At 44.8% G+C, this 7500-nt stretch overlaps 1 protein-coding gene across 9 annotated transcripts in view; it reads left to right on the forward strand.

The window, feature by feature from the left end:
• ptprt (protein tyrosine phosphatase receptor type T) overlaps positions 1–7500 on the forward strand; it is a 359275-nt gene that overhangs the window by 178588 nt on the left and 173187 nt on the right. The gene's annotated exons all lie outside the window — the stretch shown is intronic.

A 7500-nucleotide genomic window follows, 5' to 3' on the forward strand; every position in this document is an offset into this window, starting at 1 on the left:
CATGAATCAGAATCAAATTCCATTAAATTCCATAAAATTCCTCTTCTAAGAGAGTTTGTAACATTATAAATCAAAACAATATGAATCAAATAAAAGACAGTTCAACAAATCAAATACATTCAATCATAAAGTATGTATTACGATGACATGTTCTGCATCAAATACCACCTGGAAGGTAGCTTTAACATTTTAAGATATTCAGTATTGATAATATAGAACACTAAGAAAATAAGAAAAAAAACAAAAAAAACATGAAATTTCACTGAAATTCCAAATCAATTCCAATTCTGTTTCTTGTCGGTTTTTTTTCCAAATTCCAATTCCTCAGTTGAATTGGAATAGATGAGTTGGTTGATGAATTGACCCCACCCTGCTCTGTATAACTACAGCGATACATGAGGATGTTCTGCAGACTGGTTATGGGTTCAGGCTGTGATGCCGTAGCTCTGAGATGCAGCCAAGTACGTTTAGCAACACCAAAGTCCCCATAATCACAGTAAAGAATATTTTCAAGGGTATTATGAGTAGGATTGGACTGATATGGGTTTTTTGAAGGCAGATACTGATATTTTTTGGATTGAAGCTGCCATTAGCATTCCATATCTTTTAATTGGACCATTTTCATGCCAAAGAAAAGGATTATTCCACCCTGCACTGCAGTTTAGCAGTGTGTACTTCTGTCTCTGGCCTGTACTTGTATTTACTACCTGCAGTATTCATGACAGGTTTCTTCACGCTGCATGTCCACTCCCAGGGTGCCATCACACCTACAGTTTGTGCTCTTTGGTCCGAAACACAGTGGAAAAGTTGACTTTGTTGCTTTTTTGTATTTTTTTTTTTTTTTTATGTTCAACCTGCCCAATTACAAGTGAGTAAGGGCTTGTGAACAAAAGTCACATGACTCACCCGTAGCTCATTTATTGGGCAACCTGTCGTGAGGTTAGAGATTTTGGCAGCCGGGGAACATGTGGGGAATCCTGATTCAGTCACTGTAACTGTTGCACTCTTCTTCTGTGGTGTTCATACCAGTTCAGAACACATGAAGAAACAGCCGAATGTGAGCATCAGTCCAGACTTTATTTTGTTCTGCTAGGCTTTCCGAGCATGTGGAACTGCCGGCTATCAGATGTCAACACACGTCTCCTTCTACCCATAATCCCTTGCGTTTTGGTTTCATTTCCTGTAGCTGGTTCTCTTGTTAGAGGACTGAGCCTCACATTTTCAGGCGTCTCAGTGTGGGTTTTTTTTTTTGGTGCCACCAGAGTTTGAATGACATGAGTCTCTTTCGAACTTCCCATCTGCCCAATTAAACTGAACTGAAGCAGAGAACGCTGCAGAGTTCAAATAATCCGCTCCGAACATGCTTGGTGTGAATTCAGAATCAGAATGAGAAACTTTTATTCGTCAAGTACAATGTACAAGGAATTTCTCTTGGTGCAGGTGTCGACATAAAATCTAATGAGAATAAGAAAAATGTCAAAAATATATACAATACAATAAAAGATATGTGCAATCAGCCCTAATGCTGCAGACTGTACTGCTATCAGAAGTTAAACTGCAGAGTTAAACACACTTCCAGCTGAGAAAGCCTCGGATCAGAGTGTTAACAGCACAGGAAAGTGGATGTTCCTCCTCTGCTCTGTCTCTGGGAATCTCCACTCCCAGAATCCATCTCTCCGTTTGCCTCTATCTTTTGTTCGCCAATTACACCGTCTGCAAGTACAGCAGCCCCCCCCCCCCCCCCTCCTCCTCCTCCTCCTCATAACTCATTCACAACTTGAAGCTGGCTTTTGAATTTCCATAATACTCTCCTCAACTCCTGTGAGGGTTGTTTTAATTTTCCACCGCCGTAACCACGGTAACTCGGTTTGGGGCGAGCGCCGCGGCCGAGCCGGCTGGCGCTGTGATGTAATATCCTCCTCCAGAACCCAGATTTCCCACAATGCACTCACACAGGCAGAGACTGTGGTGTGTGTGTGTGAGTGGGTGTGTGGATGGATGTGCCTGCATGATTGAGTTTGTGTTTGTGTGTGTGTGTGTGTGTGAGTGAATGTGTATGCATGTGAAAATGTGGGGGATTCTGCTTGTGTGTGTGTGTGTGTGTGTGTGTGTGTGTGTGTGTGCTTTGTATATGTGCAGACCCTAAATCCGGTCACATCAGAATTCCTTATTTGATTGGATCTCAGTCAATCCAATCAGTGTGAGGTTTGTTTGGGTCAGGGATTGGGTGGGGGGGGGGGGGGTGAGGGGTGGAAGGGGGGGTGAGGGGTGGAGGGCGGGACGGGGGGGGTAGGGGGGGGTTAAGGTGGCAAAAAAGCAAATAGAAAAGCAAGTGGGCCTGTGCAGCCACTGTAGCCCAGATGATTTGATAAGGAAGTCAGGCATAAAAAATGGACACACATTCATAAATCTCATGAATTTCTGCCAGTAAATATTATGATTTTTTTTTTTTTTTGCTGAACCACCGCTCCATTTGTGCTCCATTCCCAAGAGGAATTGTTTTGCTAAATTAGATTTTGCTTACTTTTCAGCCACTGGAATTTACAAGGAACGGTCTTTTAACGTGTTTGGTTGAGACACGCTGGAGATTTTGTTGCAATATTTTATAAGGAAGAACTGTCTGCAGTACTAATGCAGAACAGACGCAGGATGGAAGCATTAATGGGGACGTCTAACATGGCTGCCACTGTATTATTATACATTCATCTTCATGTGAATTGTAGATTTTAGAATATTTCAACAGATTAATATTTAAGAGTCTTTGATTAGATTTGACACAAGATTTGGACTGGATTAATTAAGTCTCTCAAATGTAGAACACTGAGGTGGAAATTATTCATCTGATTTTAAATTATTTCGCTCATTTGTTTCTGTGTCAGATTCTTTCTCAGGACATCCCTGTGAAATCTGGCATTGTTGTTGTCTGAGCAGTCTGGTCCTTCCTGCAGCGTGCGTCCCAACCTCAGACTGTAAAAACAGATGGAGTCGTGAGTGTGACATCACCCGTCGTCTTCTGAAGGGCCGTTTTGAGGCCTGGAGATCGGGTTTACGATCGCTGCCATTGTTGACGTTTTTTTTTGGAGCCGGAGCAGCCAAAGAGAGGCAGAGGGAAAGGGTGGGACGACCTGTTGGCAGCTCCGCCTGCTATCGGCCCGTAATCGGCGACCTGTCAATCACTGGGAAAACAACCCTGTGTTACATCTGTTACATCTTGTTAATGACACAATTATTTTGAAAATCACCATAAGGACACACATTAGAAGAAGTGAAATTAGCTACTGAGGCCATAACCTCTTGTGGAAAAAAATGTATTGACTTTATATAATAAGATAAGATAAGATAAGATAAGATGCACTTTATTGATCCCCTCCAGGTGTCACAGCAGCAATGTACAGTGCAATAGCAGAACAAAGTACAGGGAAGGTAATAAAAAATAATACAAAATAATAGAATATGTTCAGCAGAAGTTGGGTTGTGGTCCATTGACTTCATGGAGTTTGGGCGGTTTGGAGTTTTTTTGGAGCCGACCTCTGGCGTGGTTTTGGCTGCTTGATCCCAGCCCTACCCCCCCTCCCCCCCCCCCTCCACAGGGAGGTCAGAGGTCAACAGCGGCCCTGGAGCTAGTGGAGCTTCAGTGCCTTGCTACAGGACACTTCAGCAGACACACCAAGCACATCTACTTGTACTAAGATGCAGTAATTCTGCTCTCCACTGCCGTCAATCATTCTTTTTATCTGTTTTTAAAATCACACTGGCTACTGACAAATTAAATTGGTCGGTGAATCCATTAGCCTCTGTGGCCAGTTGACAAAAAATAATCATTATTAACCGTTATTTATGACTGTTGAGCCACATCTCCACACAGGAGAATGTCAGTATCTGAATAATTCATTTCCAGAAATGCAGTATCTCTCTAATAGAGGATCTGTGAAAGTGTTATTTTGTCAACCGAGGATTTAAGTTATCTGCAGCCCTTCAAAAAAAGTACCATAATTTGTTTTAATTTGGTTGCTGTCAATCATGTTGTGAGAGTAGGTGTCACAGTGGGTGTCTCATAAGGGAGAGCAGCTCCTCATTTACATGTTAGAGGACCGGGCTGATTTGTCGTGTTTGATCCTGTGGATGAAAGTGTTTGTCTTTCTCTGGCTGATGTGGATAATCCTGTTCCCCCTTTTACCCTCTGAGCTCCACCTGTCCATCAACCTGCTCTCCTCCTCAAGGAGAACGTCTCTCTTCTCTCTTTCATTTTCTGTCGCTCTCTCTCTCTATCCTCCCTCTCTTCCTCCTCCTCCTCCCTTCTTCCGCTCTCTATCTCTTCTCTCTTTCTCTCTCTTCGGTAATTGGAAAACAAATCCCGCAAAATATTTCTGGTTCGTTTTTCCACCTCTCACTTTCTCTCTCTTTCTCTCTACCTCTCCCTCTCTTTCCTCCTTCTCTCCTTCTCTGCCTCCCTCTCCCTTTCCCTCCCTCCTTCTCCCCCCTTTTTCTTTCTCTCCTTCCCTCCCCCTCATTTCTCTTCATCTACCCCTTTCTTTCTGCCTTTCCCTCTCTGTTTCCCTCCCTCCTTCCTTCTCTCCTTCCCTCCCTCTCGGATTCTTTCACTCTTCCTCCCTCCCTTCCTCTCCTCATCCTCTCTTTCTTTCTCCTTCCTTCTCTACCTCCTTCTTTCTGTTTCTTTCTCTCTCCCTCCCTCCATTTCTCTCTCCCTTCTTTATATTTCTTTCTCCCTTCCCTTTTCATCTCCCCTCTCCCTCATTTCCCTCTATCTGTTTCTCTCTCTTCATCCCCTCTCTTTCTTTTTCCCTCCTTCCTTCCCTCCTGTCCTCTCTCCTCGACTTTCTTTTTCTCTTTCTCTCTCTTTCTCCCTCTATCCCTCTCTCCCCTCTCCCTCCTCCTTTCCTCCTCTGCTTCCCCCTCCTTCCTTCTCTCCTTCCCTCTCTCTCTAATTCTTTCACTCTTCCTCCCTCCCTTCCCTTCTCAATTTCCTTCCCTTCCTCCTCCTCTCCTTCTTTCCTCTTCTCCTTTCTTTCTTTCTTTCTTTCTTTCTTTCTTTCTTTCTTTCTTTCTTTCACTCTTCCTCCCTCCCTTCCCTTCTCAATTTCCTTCCCTTCCTCCTCCTCTCCTTCTTTCCTCTTCTCCTTTCTTTCTTTCTTTCTTTCTTTCTTTCTTTCTTTCTTTCTGTCTTTCTCCCTCCCTCTTTCTCTCTGTCCTTCTCTTTCTCTCTAACTTCCCTCCTTCTCTCTGTCCCTCCCTTCTGCTTCCCTCCTTCCTCGGTTCCCTCCATCCTTCTCTCCTCTCTCTCTGTTTCCTTCCCTCTCTATCTCTTTTCTCTTCTTTTCTTCTTTCTTTCCTTTTCTTTTTTACCTCCCTCCCCCTTTCCTTCCCTCCTTCTCTTCTTTTCCTTTTCTCCTTCTCGTCTGCCTACCTCTCCCTTTCCGTCCCTCTCTCCTCCCTTTCCCTCACTCCTCCTCCTTCACTATTTCTTTTTTTTTTCTCGCACCCCTCCTCTCTCTCTCTCTCTCTCTCTCTCTCTCTCTCTCTCTCTCTCTCCCTCCCTCTGGGGTGACATCAGTCTGATGCCGGTCTCTCATCTCCCATCATTGTGCCAATTAGTCGACGCTCCGTACATCAAAACCGCTCACCAACGGCCATCTTGATGTCTCCCTCGATGGCCTGTGATGACACACACACACTCTCTCACACACACACATACACACACACACACACACACGCACACACACACACACACACACCACCCACATTAAAGGAAAGCACACACACAGACAAGAAAAAAGTGCCCGGGGCTGGAAGTAAGAGCAAGAGCGATATGGGACTAAGGGAAGAGGAAAAGAGGGAACGAGGGAGGGATGGAGGGGGAATGAAAGTCTAAAAAGAGAGAGCGAGAAGTTAAAGAAGATATTGTACTAGAGGGGCAGACGGAGGCAGGGAGGGAGGAAGAGAAAGAGGGGGAGAGGAGAGATAAGGAGGAGACGGGTTAGAAAGGAAAGGAAACGAAGGAAGGAAGGAGGGAGAAAATAAGGGATGGAGAGATGGAGGAGGAAGAGGAGAGGAAGTGGGGAAAGGAGAGAGAGGGAGGGTGAGGAAAGGGAAGGAGAGAGAGAGACCTGAAATACTGGATAGAAAGAGGGAGAGAGAGAGAGAGAGAGAGAGAGAGAGAGGAATATATATAAAAATATATGATAGAGAGGGGGAAGGACGTGAATCAGAGGTTTAAAGGGGGAGGAATAGAAGAAGAAAGATAGGAGGATGACTCAATATCAGACACACACACACACACACACACACACACACACACACACACACACACTTATTCTACTGTAAGATAAAATAAAATATAAGATGCAAAATTCAGAGAAAATTTAGGGGAGGGAAGGGAGGAGAAATGATGTAGGAAATAAGGAGGTGAAGAAGGATACACAGAAGGACAGAAGTAAGAGGAGATGAGGATGAATAAGTTGGGGGGATTGAAGGAGGACAGAAAAAGGAGGGAGAGAACAAGGAGGAGGAGATGAGATGCGGGTTTGTTGGAGGAGAAAGAGGGAGAAGGAGAGGAGAAATGGGCCGAGAAATGGCACAAAACAAAAGGAAGCGGTGACACACACAAAAAAAGAAAAAAAAAAAACATGCCCTCCTGCGCTGAAAAATGCAGGCAGACACCTTTCTTGACAAGTAAAAAGCCTCAGGGGCTGGCCAAGGTACTCTGACAATCAGCCTCTTTCTGCTGCACACACACACACACACACACACACACACACACACACACACACACACACCCTCGCAAGCCTCAGAGTGCAGGTTTTGGAGGTTGTAGGAGAGAGATAGATAGATAGAGAGAGATTTTACCAACTGACAGTCGCTGTCAATCAAGATGCACTCAGCTGCCTGGAAAATCCCTTAATGCACTTTTTTCTGTGTGTGTATGTGTGTGTGTGTGTGCATGTGTGTGTAAGCGTGCGTACTTGCTCGCCTGTGGCTCGTGGGCACGTGTGTGTGTGCATGTGTGCGTTTGTGTGTGAATTTGTACATGTGCACGTGAGTGTCAGAAAGAGTGAGTTTTTGGCACCAGAAAGAGCCGTTAGCAAAACAGAAGTGTGTGTATGCGTGTGTGCGCGTACATGCGTGTGTGTGTGTGTGTGTGTGTGTTTGTGTGTGTTTGTGTGTGTGTGTGTGTGTGTGTGTCAGAAGGAGAGTTTTTGGCACCAGAAAGAGCCGTTAGCAAAACGAAAGTTGTCGGGAAAGAGAGAGACAGAAGAGAAAGACAGAGAGAGAGAGAGAGAGAGAGAGAGAGAGAGAGAGAGAGAGAGAGGAAGAAAGTTGTTACCCTGGCTACCTTGGGTTGCCTGGGAACCCCAACAGCCAATCAGAGTGTACAAAAGTCCGACAGAAAACACACATGGTTGGAAATCCTGCCTGTCACTCAGAACGCTGTCCCAACTACTGGTTGATGGAGAGAAAGAAAGAGAGAAAGAGAGGGAGAGA

The sequence above is a fragment of the Centroberyx gerrardi genome, chromosome 5, assembly GCF_048128805.1.
Source record: "Centroberyx gerrardi isolate f3 chromosome 5, fCenGer3.hap1.cur.20231027, whole genome shotgun sequence".
In the NCBI taxonomy this organism is placed as follows: domain Eukaryota; kingdom Metazoa; phylum Chordata; class Actinopteri; order Beryciformes; family Berycidae; genus Centroberyx; species Centroberyx gerrardi.